This window comes from Sphaeramia orbicularis, chromosome 4 (assembly GCF_902148855.1).
Source record: "Sphaeramia orbicularis chromosome 4, fSphaOr1.1, whole genome shotgun sequence".
Lineage (NCBI taxonomy): Eukaryota > Metazoa > Chordata > Actinopteri > Kurtiformes > Apogonidae > Sphaeramia > Sphaeramia orbicularis.
The window spans coordinates 254,141-271,011 of NC_043960.1; the positions used below are offsets into that span (position 1 = coordinate 254,141).

Here is a 16,871-nt window from a genome sequence, read left to right on the forward strand (position 1 = left end):
CAAGAAGTTCATCAATAGGAGCGTGTGTTTGGTTGTTTGAGGAAAGCTATTACATCATCAGCAAAAAGTCCAATTTTGTGTTCTAGCCATTTTATTGTGACTCCCTTTATTTCTTTGTTTTGCCGAATTGCCTGAGCTAAGGGTTCAATACAGATAGCAAAGAGGGCAGGTGATAGGCAGCATCCCTGTCTGGTGGATCTTATCAGTCAGACTTCCATTTATTTTTATTCCAGCTGTAGGTTCTTTGTATAATGTTTTTATTAACTGTATGGACTTTTTATTAAATCCTAACCGTTCTAGTACTTTATAAAGAAAACTCCAATCCACAAAATCAAATGCTTTTTCAGCATCTATGCTAAGATAGTACTTTGTTTTTCTTTCTATGCTTGTTCAATTATATGGAGTGTTCTCCAGATGTTGTCTTAGGTTTGGCGTCCTTTATAAAGCCTGTTTGATCTTCATCTATGAGGTCTGACAAAAAGGTATTTAGTCTTTTGGAGATTAGTAGATGTATAATTTTGTAATCTATGTTCAATATTGAAATTGGCCTATAACATGCACATTATTCTTTGTTTTTGCCTGGCTTTGGTATAAGTGAAATTACTGCCTCTGCCCATGTTGGAGGGATTTTGTTTTCTTTGAGAGTCCAGTTGAATGAGGCCTGGAGCACTGTGATCAGCTCTTCCTTAAACGCTTTATACCATTCTGCAGCATAGCCATAGCTACCTGGAGATTTATTATTTTTTTTAAAAATTTATTGCTTCTTTAATCTCTTCAATTGTGATGTCGACTGCTAAGATAGTTTTGAGAGGTACCGACTGATGGTAATTCCAGCTGTGTCATGCCTGCAGCCAGACGCTAATCTGGTCTTGTCTGTCTTTCATGTTTGTTTGTCACTTCCTGTTTTATTTTGTTAAGTTTCCCCTCATGTGTCTTGTCTGTCGTCTTTACTTTCCTTCCTGGATTGTGTTCACCTTTCCCCTGATTACCTGTCTCTGCCCTGATTTGTGCCACCTGTGTCTAGTTGTCTTCCCTCCCTTTTGTATTTAAACTCAGTCTCTTCCCCTGATCACGCCAGTTTGTAACTCTTGTAGTACTTACCAGCGTTCTTGATCTTGTCTGTCTGTTTGATTACCTGTTTTTGTGACCCGTTTTTGACTTCCCGGTTTTTGCCTACTGCCTGCTCCCTGTCGGTTTTGTCTGCCTCATCTGATACCCTGGTTTTGATCTCCTCGCCTGACTACTGGTACGTGAGGTTTTTTTTGCCTTGTCCTTATGTCCTGTCGCCTGATTGATAGCCTACCTGTGTATGACCTGTTTCCGTCCCTGACCTCCCTTTGCTTTTCCCTAGTCGGGAAAAAGACCCCAAAAACCGCACGGGGAGACGGATTGCCGTTCTCGGTCCGGAGGACGAGGACGAATCCGAAGAGGAAGTTACCACCCATTATCCTCAAGATTTTGTCATTCATATTTTTCTTACACCTGTGTGTGACCAATAAACCTTTTGAACTATACCTTTTGAGTCTGAGTTCTGCATTTGGATTCAGTGCCTGTACTTACACCATTACAAGCTGGTTCAAAAAGTCCTCCATTTCACCTTCATCTGCAGCTGGTGGTTGTGTATATAGTTTTTCATAGAATGTCTTGAATATTCTTTCAATATGTTCTGGGTCATAAGTGATCTTATTAGTGACCTGGTCTCTGATATTATGTACAGTATTTTCTGCCTGTTGCTTTTTAATATATTTAGCTAATAATTTTGTAGATCTAGGGCCCATTTCATAATAACTCTGCTTTAGATACAAGCATTTTTTTTCCATTTCACTTAATAGTATGTCATTAGTTTTGGTTTTAATATCCTGAATTTGTTGGTATACTCTGTTCCTTCATAATTTGGTGTTGCTGCTCTAATTCCCTTAACCTTTCAGTGTATATCTTGTACGTTGCTAATCTTGCTGCTTTTTTTTTTTTTTTTTAATGATGCTGTTTTAGCTATAAGTTTTCCTCGAACAACCGCTTTCAGAGCATCCCAAACAACTGTTGGTTCAACTTCTCCATTATTATTCTCATCTACATATTGTCTGATTTCCTTTTCCATGTCTTTAAGTATTTCCTTATTGTTCAGAATTCCTACATTAAGCCTCCAGATTGTTTATTCCTAACATTTAAGTGGATCTGTAGATAAACTGCATTATGGTCTGATAAATCTGCTCTCTTAATCGTGTATTCTTCTACTCTATATCTGTCTTCCTTATTTATGAAAAAAAATAAAAATCAATCCTTGAGTAGACCCTGTGAGTTACTGAGTAATGAGTGACGTCTTTTTTGGTAGGATTCATATTCCTCCATAAATCGATCATTCCCATCTCTTCTAGGGACCATTTTAAAAATTTTGCCAACTGTCTTTTGTTTTTCCTCATACTTGTGTCCAGTTTATGATTTATCACCATGTTGAAATCCCCTCCACAAATTAATACTCCTTCAGTTTCCATTATTATTACATTGAAGATAGATCTGAAAAATTGTTTATCACTTTCTGGGGGGGCGTACATATTTACCAGAGTAACTGGTTCATTTTCCAACTTTCCCTCCACAATGGCATATCTTCCATCTTTATCTTGGATTTCCTTTTCACAGAGGAATTTAGTCGAATTGGAAATTAATATTACAACTCCTTTTCTATCTCCTTGTTTATATGAACTGTAGTAAGAATTTCTATAGCCGAATTTTTTTTAGTTTTTCGTGTTCTGCCTGGGATAGGTGAGTCTCTTGTAGAAATATAATTTGTACCTTTTTCTTTCTTTTTTGTCCTGACTTTTCCTCTCTTTACACGTGAATTCAACCCATTTATAGAGGCAATATTTTAAGACTGTTATATACCATTATTTTGAGTTTTTACATGTACATGTTCACCCAAGCAACTTGAAACATAATAAACGTGAAACATTTTATGAACGCTATGAACAACATTGAATTTCCATATTGGGGTACTCACCCTACTTCCCCCAAAGTCCCAGTTGGAGGGTGGACAGGGAATCCTCATCTCACATGAGGGCCCATCCCTAGACAATGATAGATATCCACCCTGTGGATCTGTCCTCAGTCTAGAAGTGTCCAACATTTTCAAACGTGTTCCCTTCTCTGTCGGTTAGTAATGAATTAAATAATTATAGTTGAAGCCACAGAATGCTGTTAATCTCCCACAGTGATGTATGACTCGAGTTTCTAGGTAAACTGAGCCTATTAAATATCAGATATTTCTTTCTACTATACCCCAGTCATTTTGTTTTTGTCACTTCGCTTTTATATAAGTCTCTGAAACCTTACCTAGTCAGATTTTTCAATAAGAGCGTTTTGTCCATTTCTCCCGGTGGGTTATGGCTGTTTCCTCTGGTATTCCTGTAGTTTGTCCCTCGCTCGCTGTGCCGTGTCTCGGTTCGTTCCTCCGGCTCTCACCCTCTTCCATCCTGGTGCAGAGTTTCCCTTCCCCTCGGTCATCGGTGTCGTTCGGCATGTCCAGTGAGAATCCTCTTACTCTCATATCCCGTGTGGCCTCTCTGGCGTTATCATAACTTTTTACTCCATCGTTCCAGTGGATTGGTATTTTGGTTTATGGGGTCTGGACACGGATGCTCTTCTCCCCCAGTGCCGTCTTTATGCCCAGGTATGACCGGCGGTTTTGAACTATTTCAGGCAGATAGTCGTGGTCAAACTGTATTATCTTTTCTCCCACTTTTAGCTTCTTCTGCCACACCTTTTTCAGGATCATTTCTTTGATTTCATACTGTAGAAAGACGACTAGCACTGATCTGGGAGGTGCTCCTGTACTCCTCTTCTGTGGGCTGGCTGTATTTGCAGGTGTGTTTCCTCTGGAAGCTCCAGTTCTGTTATCAGTAGCTGATCTACGTAGTTGATCATTGAGTTACCTTCTGTTTCTTCTGGTAGACCGAATATGCGAATATTATTTCTCCGTGACCTCGCTTCGTGTTCTGTTTTTTTGTCTTGCATTTGTCGGTCTGGTTCAGTAGTTTCAGCTTCATTAGCATCAGTGTTCCACTCCTCCAGCTCGGCTATGCGGCCCTCGGCCTCGGCTAGCTTAGCCTTCTGCCATCTTAGCCTTCTGCTAGTTTAGCCTTCTGCTAGCTTAGCCTTCTGCCACCTTAGCCTTCTGCTAGTTTAGCCTTCTGCTAGTTTAGCCTTCTGCTAGCTTAGCCTTCTGCTAGTTTAGCCTTCTGCTAGCTTAGCCTTCTCCTAGTTTAGCCTTCTGCTCTTGTAGCTCTTGGTCATTTTCTCTGAGTTTGTGGTATATATCTTCTCTGAGTCAAGTCAGTTCTTGTTTCATTTCAGTCTTTAAGTCATTCTTAAATTCTTGTAGCTTCTGTCTGATGTTTTGGTGGAGGGTTTTTATGTCTCTGCTGATGCTTGCTAGCCCCTCACGGAGAGCCTCGGTGTGGTCTCCAGGTTCAACGTCGCTGCGTTCAGGGATGTTTGACTTTGCAGCCTGTTCTTGTGTTGATCTCTTGATTTTGCAGCTTTTACGTTGATTATTTCCACTCATTACAAAATAAAACATTTATATATCGAGTTAATTCATTTTAGTGGTGTTTTCTTTAACCGACTTGGAGGAGCTCCAAACTACGCAGCTACTCTCTTCGTCATCTTACCAGAAGTCCAGCACTGGGTCTTTATGGGTTAACTGAACTTGCCCCTTTAATTTTTCACGTTTCTAATTTTCTTTTTTGGCTTTTTTCTTCCTCTTCCTTCTGTGTTGTTTTTTCTATCTGCTGTAATAAATTCTAACAGTGTCAAGATTGTCTTCAACACATAGAAATCAAATATAATCATATTTTAAGCGGCAAATAAGTCCAAGTTTGATCTCAGCTCATGGACAAACATCTAATATCGAGTCCAAAATACTGACATCCAGATCCTACTCAGCTGCACATTCCCTCCAACACTGACATCCAACCCCTAAAACTTTTATTTTTCCTACTGAAAATGTCCACCGACTCAGTACCGAAACCTCTGACTGCCCCTGACCAACACCGAAACTCCTCTAAATCCTTAAAACAAAACTCCCAGCATGCATCTGGATTCTTCCCCTGCCGCTCCACGCTCCCGACCGGAAAACGCTTTCACCCTCCATTTCACTTCAAACCAAAGCCCACTGCAGGAAACAAGGGGTTAATCTGCGTGACCCCTCAGAGGTGCTGGAGATGTCCTGGGACGGGTGGAGGGCGAGGGTGTGTGTGTGGTGTGTGTGTGTGTGTGGGGGGGGGGGGGGGGTGTCAAAGCGGGGCGGCCTGTCACTTCCCATCCGACCAGACGAGCCTCGGTTCGTTAGCCTCAGCTAAATGTGTTCAGCAGCGACAAACGAGAGAACAACATGCGTGATGGTTTCATCTGTTTGTAGTGGTTTTCACATGTTCCAACCTGATTTATTATAACACCTGGAAATGTAGCTTCAACACAACAGTTTTAGAGAGAAAATGCAAAAGTGAGAATCTCATAGGATAATGAAACAACAATGCACAGAACAGTGAGGCCAAAACAACCTGGACTGAACATGTTTTCAGACGTTTGCATGGTGTAATATATTTAGATGTGATCAGATATGTGGGACACAGGTTGGAAAATGGGTTTCACATGTAATCAACAGACTTTGTTTACAACCAAATACAAAAATGCTCTCTGTATGTCAAATGGGATCATGTATTTTCACATGTGATACTGATGTGATTTTTTTGTGTGTAGAGGAAGAGAAGGGTGGAGTTTACATAGTTGGAATAAAGATAAAAACAAAAGATGCAAAAAACAAAATTTAGAGGGTGTTACCGCAGCAGAAATGCAGAATGGAAAAATGTGTAGATACGAGAATGAAGTCAATTTCATCTGACTGAACAGACAGACAGACAGATAACATTGTCTGTTCCAAGTAAAAACAGAAATTCATCTTTTGTCACAGCTTCAAGACAGCATTTAAAAAACCACACTCAGGCATTAAACACATCCCAATACACTCAAAAGTGCAATACAATGGATAAAAACAAGTAAAACACATAAAATTACTAAAAACATAGTGCAGTCTATTTGTGTTATTAAGAGCAGCTATTGCAGAAGGGATGAAAGATTTTTTGTAGCTATTTTTCCTGGCCAGTGGGGTTACGATAAGATAAGATAATTCCACAATGTGGAAATTTGAGGTAAAATAAAAAGACAATGCAGTAACTTAAGTGACAAACGTGTATTTCATTCGCCCACAGGACATAAAAGGCAGAATCTCCACTGCTTTGTGTCTAATGAGGTTCAGGACATTTGGACCTGATGAATGAATGAATGAATTGTCTGTGTAAGGTTCTCATTTGCTCAAGTCATCATTCTTGGTAGTTCTTCAGAATTAAAGAAGTCTCTTGAATGAGAGGAAACGTTGTCAAAAAGAGTTAAACTAGTCCAGTTGAACCGAGAAGAAGTACCAAGAAGGATCGAGACTGTTGGGTAAAACACTGGTTCTGACCTTAAATTATAAAGAATTAGAGGATGGAGGAACTGTGACGTCACCCACTGGTTTCTGAGCTGTTGTTTCAAACCCAATAGTTTATGATTTGGCCGCCACTATGTTGGCTTAAGTGTCCATAAGTGTCCACATTGCATCGAATAGGTGGAGCTGCAGGAGTGCAAAGTGTCATGGGTAAGTTAATGAAAACCAAACCTGGCAGACGATAACTCTACTACTCACCGCTGGTTGAAAGGACAGATACAGGAAATGTTTCCTGCCACATGCTATTCCACTGTACAATAAACTCACCTCTGTCTGATGTTAAACCCCTGACATAAACGCAATTTCTACGGTGCATTTTAATGTTATTTATGCAACTGTTCCCCACTGAAAAAGTCCACTTTATCTTTGCACATTATGGTTTATTGTTGCACTTTACTGTTTGACTGTCCTGATTTTTTACCAGTTCTGGTTTTATACTGCTAATTTATTACGTATAGTGTGTTTCCTCATGTATTTTTACTGTGTCGTGCTGCACTACAATTTCCCAATTTGGGATGTATGCATGTGTGTATGTATATGTTTGTATGTATGTATGTACATGTGTATATGTGTGTCTGGATTCGGCAAAGTCATTTAAAGACACACCATATCGCTTACTACTCCAAATAAAAAAAAGAGACCAGAATGAGTCCCTGAAGAACATTGCTGATTTAGTTGTTTTAGCATAACGTGCCCGCAATTGAAAACCCTCGGCCTTCAGTCCACGCCAGAGTTTTGGCACATACAAACATACAGACAGACAAATTGATGTAAATTCCATGCCGCGAGGGCTGAGGGTAAAACAATGAAATCTATGGGAGTCAATACTTTTGGAGCAGCATCTAGTGGCTGTCAGTAGTATTGCAACTTAAAGACATTTCCACATTGGCTTCAAGTTGGAGATGAGGTCCTGGCCCCTTGGTGTAATCTATTAGTTACCCTTCTCCTAAATATACAGTATAAAATGTGACTGCTAGAAAGGTGTGTTTGTTTTTGTTGCCAATATTCGGTATCTTTTTGTTCAGTGGAATAAATCAGTGGACATCATCTGTGTAGTACAGTTCCAGTTGGTGCCTCTAATACAGATACTTGGAAAGTTACAGTGAAATAATGTCAAACGTGCAAAAGGTGCATTAACTTTCCTGAAAACCTGAAGCACACTGGGACTTTGGAATCCAGGCTACTGTTCACTTTTACCTTGGTTGTGATGTATAACTCTGGCAGGCGTTTGTCAGAGAATGTTAAATGTATTAAGTGTCTTGTTCCTGGGCTCTAAAGTATCTACCGTGTCCAAGCCCTCGCTCTCAACTCCAGGAATAGCTTTGTTCCCACTGCTGTTTCTTTTTTTAAAAAGTCTTTGTGTACTTTTTAACCTTCTACTAAAGTCTACCATTTGCTTTCTATTTATTACAATTTGACGTTCTTTGTTCTTTTTCCTTGTATCTTAATTTATTTTTCATTTAGTTTTATCTGAGTCATGATCAGTGAGCCTCTATCGTCACGTTCAGACAGCAGGTCTTAATGCACAATTCAGATTCTTTGGTGAAATCCGTTTTTTTGTGTGCTTGTTCGTTTTAAACATTACATGCAACTTCTACCAGTTTTGAGTATGAATGCGATCCTAAAGTGACCCGCATGCGCAAAAGAGGTCCTGACGTAATATGTGACCACGCAGACACACACTGTTTTACAGAAGGAAATATGGAGGCATCTTGTCTCAGCCTGTTGTTGTTTTTCCCCGCCGCTCCTCCTGGCACACAGAATTGTGACGTTTGTCTTATTTCAATGAAGTAAAGGTCGGATAAATGCTACCTGGCTGTTCAAACTGAAGTCACACTGCAAAATATCAGATACATATTGGATTTATGCTGCATTCCTGGTAACCCGTAACTCATGTTTTTTCCAGCCTTCTACCAGTGAAAATGCACTGGACGGACAGTCAAACCTGTGACTTCTCAGTCATACCAGTTCCAAGGTCTGACATCACGTAGCCCGTGAAACAACAATGGCCGCCCCCATGGATGTGTATTTATGCAAATTGTTTATTAAAACAAGGTATTGCTCTGATGCAATTCATCCACAAATGTTCTGTATAATCAGCGGCTACTCTAGCATTAGCTAGTTTTCAGTCCACTGAGTGCAAGAATAAAATGACACCAAATACGTATCCAAATATACAAATAACGTAACATAAAATGCAGGGTTCTCGCTCGCGTCATTGAACGTCGGGGCCCCCGACGCTGTCTCTGGGGGGCCCCCCCGACACTGAGATTTGACCCACAACACTGTCTTTCAACCAGTGTAGCAGTGTTTTTGTGTGTGTGTATGTATGTGTGATCGTCCCGCATAATGATAACGAAATTTGAATTTGAAAAAATATAGTCCTTTGTCTTGGCACAAAGCGCTGCAGACAGGAAATGAGAACAATAGAAACCACACCCCTTTGTGTGCCTTGGTATTGTCTGACCCCGCTCACCAACATCACTTGCCTTACGCTCATTGGCTGACAATGAGACTTCAATCAATTTATCTGGTTTAAACGGACCGATCACCCGTGGAAAATTAGATCTAAAATTTAGCCTGTGCATGTGTGTGTGAGTGCCGCTCCGATTATCCCTAATTTTGTGCAAGTGAATGTTTTTCTACGATCATGTCTGCGTCGTGTCTGTGTCAAGTTCCCATATGGAGTAATTCCCATTAGTAATTACCATTCACAAATTGAGAAAAAAAAAAAATTTTTGCTTTTAATCATTGTTGTAACAAAGACGAAAACTTGGCTTCATTCCTCAAAATGCAGGAAACAGTGTTTCAGAGAGTTATACATTTCCAAATTTTACAGGGGAGGATGCCCCCGGACCCCCCTACAAAACTCGCTCCTACGCTGTGAAAATATCCTAGTGAGAACCCTGAAAGGTATAACAGCTTCTCTTGCTTTATGCGCTGTTTCTCCTCCTCTGTTTCCCTCAAATAAGCCAAAATCAAGCACCTCTAGTGATAGAAATGATTGTAAATGAGCATAACGTACGGTCCTCCATGCTGGTTTGTTTACATCTAGCTGCCACAGTTTCTTGCGCTCAGGCAGTTTGGCATGACTTGCCTGGAATGATACAAAGTCATGAGTCACGGTTTGAAGTCATGACTTATGGGCTCAAAAACCGGCCTGGAAAGCAGAATTAGGACCACATACGAAAGTGGGCTGGGCCGGATTTGACAAAATCAGATTTGTGCTGTTCAATCTGTCTTTAGCAGACTGCATACAGGTCACATATGGGCAAAAAAATCTGATTTGGGCCACATTTGCCTGCAGTCTGAACGTAGCCCTAGGCCCAATCCAAATGCACCCCTTGGCCCCTCCCTCTTACCCCTACCCCTTGGTCCTTGCACTTGGTACTACCCCTTGAAACGGAGCTGCGAGGGGTAGGGGTTGAAACATTCCCCTATGAAATGGGACAACCCTTCCAGACCTGTTATGTCATAATCAGTCATTGATGCCCCTATAAACAGATGCGGCAACTTTTGTTTCTGAAAGTATTCCCTATGCCGTCAGCAGCTGGAACCGTCTGTGTTCCATGGGCTTTGGTCGTCTTTTTGCGGCTTTCAACTATAAACCACAGAAATGCAATCTGTAACACATTGAAACGGCAATAAACGAACGATCAAATGATTATGAAGAAACCCGTACATTTGTGTGTTTCTTTGGTCGCTGCTGCACTTTTTGCTGTGTTTACCTCCGTCTTGCCAATGATTCAAACAGAATTATGGGAAATTTCTCCTACCCCTTCGTTCGTAGTGTGGTCCTGGGCCATACAGCCCTCTGCCTTAGCCCTTCCCCTCCGTCTAATCCAGAATCGGGACAACACTACCCCTTTACGTGTACACGCTAAACAGAAGGGTAGGGGTAAGGGGGCGGAGCCAAGGGGTGAATAGGGATTGAGCCTTAGAGTACTTGCCCATGCGTATTTTTATTATCCTCTGTGTCTGTTTTTTGTTTTGTTTAAAGTGTTGTATAATACCAAAGCCCTCTCCTGCTACTGTAGAACAAATCTACCTACGGGTACAAAGGAAATTACTTTGACCGTGAACATTTTGGAGTTTGGAATTTGGAACTAAAATGAATTTGAAACCCTTCAGTATAATATTTGCACTTTGTGAATTCATCCTGGGGGCCAGACTGTAACCTTAGGGGGCCGGTTTTGGTCCACAGGCCACATGTTTGACACCTTTGGCTTACAAGAACAGATTTTTTCGCTCTTTCCCAGAGAGGAATGTATTTTCTAATCTCACCTGTACCGACTGTGGAAATGAAATGAGTGTTGGACAGATCCAAAGGGCCGGGGTGGGTTAAATGATCCACCAGCTGCTGGAAGTGACTCACTGCTGCTGAATGGGAAACATATACCGCAGCTTTGAGGAGGACTGACACAGTTCACAAAGAAACATGATAATTAAGTTCAGATCCCACCACCCTGGACCCACGCAGCTCTTTGAACAGAGGCCGACCCATTCTGGACCCAAATTGGATTATTTTCATTCCAAACATTTCAGGTGTTTAGTGTTTCCTTTGTTATTTCCATTTGTTAACTGAAGGACCACAAAAAACACTAAATACCCACTTTTAAGCAAACAAATGTTACAACTGACCTCCTTCAACTCAATCCCAGAGGAAAGCAGCACATTTGGTGAGAATTTTACAATGGAAATCATCTGCTACAGCCAGATGGAAAAGAGGAAAACAATGGAAATCAGGTAACAAGTTGAAAATGATGTAAGAGACATGAGTTAAAAGTGATTAAAAAACATAACAGCTCATGCAACAGGCAACAACATGCAATGATTACAATGTATAGAAAACTTCACAATAGATGTGAAAATGCAAAAAATATAAAGATGAAATATTATGGAAATGACATAAAAGATGCAACAAGAGAAAAACAATGTGAGAAAACAGAAAAGATGCAAAAGAAATTAAACAAAAATAAAAAGAATGAAAAATGCAACAAGATGGAAACATTGAAACAAAGGCGCAACAAGTCAAAAATGATCAAAAATATGTTAAAAATGGAAGCAACGAAAACGTGAGATCAAAACGACAAGAGATGTAATTATGGAAATGATGGAAACAATGTAAGACAAAAGAAAAAAAATAAGGTCATAACAAGCCACAGACAACTTAAAAGACGCAACAATGAGCAAAAATGACTATATTGTTTGTTAGTGGAGTTTATCCCTCATCTATTTCACTCAACTGCCTCTTAATTCATCTTTTCATGTGTTCATCTGTCTGTTCATACAGTCAGAAAAAATTATTAGACCACCCTTGTTTTCTTCAGTTTTTTGTTCATTTTAATGCCTGGTCCAACTAAAGGTCCATTTGTTTGGACAAATATAATGAGAACAACAAAAACAGCTCATAATAGTTTAATTTCACAGCTGATATCTATCCATTGAACATGTTTTCTTGATAAAAACCAAAATCACTTCAGTTCTTCCATCAGTATATCTATGTCATTGTACTGACACAAACAGTGCTTTTACACATTCCATGTTTTCTTTTCTCTGTTTTAGTCACATGACACACAGGAAATAGTACTTGATTGCATAACTATTGTTTCTGATGATTTTTGATGGTCTAATCATTTGTACATGTCTGCACCGTCCATCCGTTCATTCATTCAGGTCTAATGATGCTATGGTCTGAACACGGTTTCTGTTTGAGATTCTCTGTCCATGCTTTTGCTTTATCTGCTCTTAATTTACCATTGCATTAAGTTTCTTTCTTTCTTTTTTTTTTTTTTTTTAATTTGTGACCAGTTGTTTGGAATATTTCTGACATGCACTATCAGGATTGTAATTCCTCTTCCTTCCTCTGTGTGTTACAGTTTTTACGTCTCCATCAACAGCCCATATGAGCCTAATTAACTAACTTAACAATAACGACTAACAATTTTCTTTACTAGTGTTAGCTCAGTTGCCAAGTCAGACATTCAGAGGTCTGGCTTATTGAATAAAACTCATATTTCTTCATGACAGACTGCTCTAACATAGTTGTGTGAAAGTGGGTGCCAGGGTAGTCCAGAATTCTTCGTAGAATTCTGCTGGAAAACCATCTGGACCTGGGGCTTCATTATTGGGCATATGTTGAAGAGCTTCACCAACAGACAGAGGTGAGTCCACAGATGTTCTGTGTCCCTCTTGTAATGTTGGTAGATTGACGTTGTTAAAAAACTGGTCAATGTTATCATCTGATGGGTCTATTCGTGATGTGTATAACGCTTTATAGAAATACCTGAAAGTGTTATTTATTTTGTCAGGGTCATGGCTGATATTTCCTGCTGGATCTTTAACGAAATAAATAGTTGTTTTCTCTTTATTTGTTTTTACTTCATTAGCCAAGAATTTCCCAGATTTGTTACTATGTTCAAAGTTCTCCAAGTGAAGCCTTTGCACTAAGAATTGTGTTTTCTTATCTATTATTTCATTAAGTTAGGGACTTAGCTGATTTTTCTTAATAGTTCTCGGTTCTGGTTGTTTAGCTCCTCAGAATACGTTTCGTCCCTCATCCAAGAGACTTCTTCAGTTCAGAACTTTTGTGAGTTTTTTTGTGAGTGTGTTTGGGAGTTCAGAACTGAAGAAGTCTCTTGGATGAGGGACAAAACATATTCAGAAGAGCTAAACCAGTCCAGTTGAACCGAGAAGAACTACCGAGAAAAACGATGACCTGGGCAAATGAGACCCTACACAGACAACTGCATTAGCTGATGTTAGCATTAATCTGTATTGAACTCCATGATCCATCAGCTAGCATGCTAATTAGCTCAGGCTGCCGTTATTAGTGTGTTTGTACATTTATACCGTTATCAACACAACTGTATGTGTTTACATTTACTGACTCTGAAATGATCTGATGGGCTTTATTATGACACTGTTGGTGGATGTGGGTGGGGTTTTCTGTCAGTGCTGGTTTCATCCCTTGCACTTCTCTGACTCCACCCATTTATTTCCAAAAACCAACATGGCGCGCGTCCATGTCTCATATGTTTGGGCTTCACAGTTCCAGTTCACAACCAGTGGGTGACATCACAGAGGGACTGTCCACTATTTATACACTGTCCAAGTGTGGAAACACTGCAAGACTCACGACTACATGTGTAACTTTTCCACCACTGATGAAATATATTAGAAGCCCAACAGCACCGATGCAACGAACTACCTCTGAGCTGCAGCTACACCCTAACAATGGTATGTTTCTACAAAGGCACACGTCTTTTTCTGTGGTATTTTCTTTTAAATGCTTTTAATCATTTTAAAACCTCATTGTGCTTCTTCATGTGCATGTGCCACCACACTTTAGTGCAGACATTGTGAGAATTCATGTAACTGGAGACATTTTGACCCTTTTTCAGTCAGTTTACATAATTACTGTCTGCATGTATCATGTTAAATTATGATCATAGAGCGAGTTAATCTGCATTGTGTATTTCTGTTTACACCTGCGTTTTTGTATCCATATGGTGAGATACTTATTCATGTTCTTCCAGTCAGTTTATCTCTCTTATGTTTCGGTGTCTGTCCTCAATTTACCCACTTGAATGTCTTATCTGCACCTAACATGGATTTATAAGTCTGTACACAAGGTTACTTTGAACATTCATTACTTTATCTATGTTTTTCTGTCTGCCAAGTGAGTTTTTGTTCATAATATCCATACACTTAGGGTTTATTTGCCGCTCCTGTGCAGCAGGTAGCAGCTGAAACCCTGCAGGAGCTAAACCCACTCCAACCAAACACTTCAGAGAAAGTTTCCACTGCGCTCCTGCCGCTCTAATCATATCCCCAGCCTGTAAAACTGAAGGGACGCCCTGCCATGACTGTGTGTTTACAACCATGAGAGTGTTTTACATTACAGAGAGGGAAACATACAAAAAACTACAGGGTAAAAATAGGAAATGTGTCTCTTGTGCCTTTTATCTGTGAGTGTTTTCTCTCTGAGGCCTGCTGGAGGTTAGTGTGGCGGCACGCCGGAAACACAAAACCAGTGTTTGAGTGTGAAAATGTGTGCGCGAAGCCGGTTGGCACTTACCTCCAGTTGTTGGAGCTCTTCTGTTCGTCTCCGTCTTCTTCACCATCTGCACACGCTCAGAGGAGGAGGAATTCTGTCACACACACACACATACACACACAGAGTTCACACACTCGTCACACTCCCACCCCCGCTCCACAGCCCACCGTCACTCCAGGACGTTTGGCATCCCACAACACAACACACAACCCAACCCAACACACCGAGAGGGGGTTTCAACCGGCAGATATGGAGAACAAAGGGCGAGCGAGTGCTTCCTCGTCTGGTTAAGTCTGAGGGAGGGAGACAGGAAATGTGCTGAGAGGTTTCCAGGACTTTATTTTTACAGCCCCCCGTCTCTCTGCCTCTCTCTCACTCTTTGCATGTCCTTCTGAGTCTGTCCGATGCAAATAAATAAAAAAAAAAAATCCATCTTTTGTTGTCATTATTGGCCTTCTTTCCACATCACAGCCCTGAACCCACCCAGATGAACCACCGAAGGCCTCGTGTCAGGAAGTTTGTGTGAATGAAACTCATAAATTGTTTTCCACAGATGGTATCAACTCGACTCACTGCGACTTTACGGGACTTTTTCAGCAGTTTTCATTAGCAGCATTTTGCATTTCCACTGCAGGTATAGTGCTCCCTCAATTTGACTGGTCATCGGAAAACCAATGGAAACATATCTGCAGCAAAGGAGGAATAGTTGTAATTACTGAAATGACACAGGAGATTGAAGATTTTTCCAGAATATACACTTAACCATGTACTTGTTCAGGGTGAAATCTGGGCTCCATTCATGAATATAGAGCTGACTTAAAATATGACACTACATCCTCCTCCTCGACTTTGTTCTTCATTGTCATATGACACACGTATTAGCACAGTGACAGTTCAGTTCAGCAATGACAAGCATACATTAAATAAAGTCCATGGCAAGAAACAAAGTGAAAAAGATGGAACAAACGATAACTCAACAAAAGATGCAACAGGACAAAAATGTAAGAACATGTCTAAAAAATGACGGCAAAATTATGTACTAATTAAGAAATAAAAAGTTAAAAAAAACATAAGACAAAACAATGTTAAAGACAAAAAAGAGGGAAAACACATAAAACTGAAATAAGTATAACACTAGAAAAGCACTCGGAGAGCACAGACCTCCACCAAGGCAGATCAGTGCCCCCCCCCACAATCACCACCAAAATTTAATCATTTGTTCCTTGTGCCAGTTTCAACATTTTCTGACATTTTCATCCAAATCTGTCCATAACTTTTTGAGTTATCTTGCTCACAGACAGACAGACAAACAAACCAACGCCGGCAAAAACAGGACCTCCTTGGTTATGTTAAACATTAAACCTAAAACTGTAAAAAATGTAAAAAAAAAAAAAAAAAAAAAACCCACAACACAAAAAGGAAGCAAAAGAAAAACGTTTAATCCTTTTAATCCTCCTCAGCCAAATATAGCATAAGATTCTGCTGAAAGTTACTGCCTTATAATTTAGATTAGATTGTCTTTGTGTAAAACTTATTACATACATATTTATATGTGAAAGTACTCAGATATTATAACTGCACAAGGACATCTGACCTTGAAAAAGTAGGTCAAGGTCACCTATTTTCAACAGGCTTCTGCTCCGTGTTAAGATGCATCCACAGTATAAATTTGGTGCAAATATCTCAACACATTCTACAGAAAATGCGATTATGTCGTTGAATGGACAGATAGACGGACTGACAACAAAGTGATTACAATAAAACAGGATGAAAAGCACATAACAGATGAAACAAGAAAAAAGCAAAGTTAAAATGACAAAATATTGAAGGAACTTATGTTAATCCTGTTTCTTCTATGAGGCAAAAGGTGTGTCAAAAAACAAATAAAAACTCTGTAAATACATTTCAGTTGTTTACATTGTGGTTGACCTGTTTATCTGTTTATTAATTTTTTCCTTAAATGTACCAGAATGCACTGTGTTGACTGTCTTTGTCTTGTATGCGTGTTTTGTTTAATTGCGTTTTTTTTTTTTTTTTTTTGGGGGGGGGGGTTTGTTTGTTTATCATGCCCGGTGTCATTCTCTGTATTATAAACACATTACTTGAAATTATTATTGTCATATTTGATAAATGCTGAAAGGTTTCTATAAATAAAGTTTAAAAAATACAATTAAAAAGTGGCAAAACAAGACAAAAACCAAAGAAACCTACCAGTTGCAACAAGATGATAATGATGAAAGGGATAAGAAACAAACCAGACATAAGACAAAAACT

At 39.8% G+C, this 16,871-nt stretch overlaps 1 protein-coding gene across 1 annotated transcript in view; it reads right to left on the minus strand.

Moving 5' to 3' along the window:
• The window catches only part of LOC115417989 (FRAS1-related extracellular matrix protein 1-like), a 127,050-nt gene extending 112,216 nt beyond the window's left edge, over positions 1–14,834 (minus strand). Inside the window, 1 exon segment of the mRNA XM_030132256.1 lies at positions 14,619–14,834. The gene's annotated coding sequence lies outside the window, so the exon portion shown is untranslated.
• Between the last annotated feature and the right edge of the window lie 2,037 nt (positions 14,835–16,871).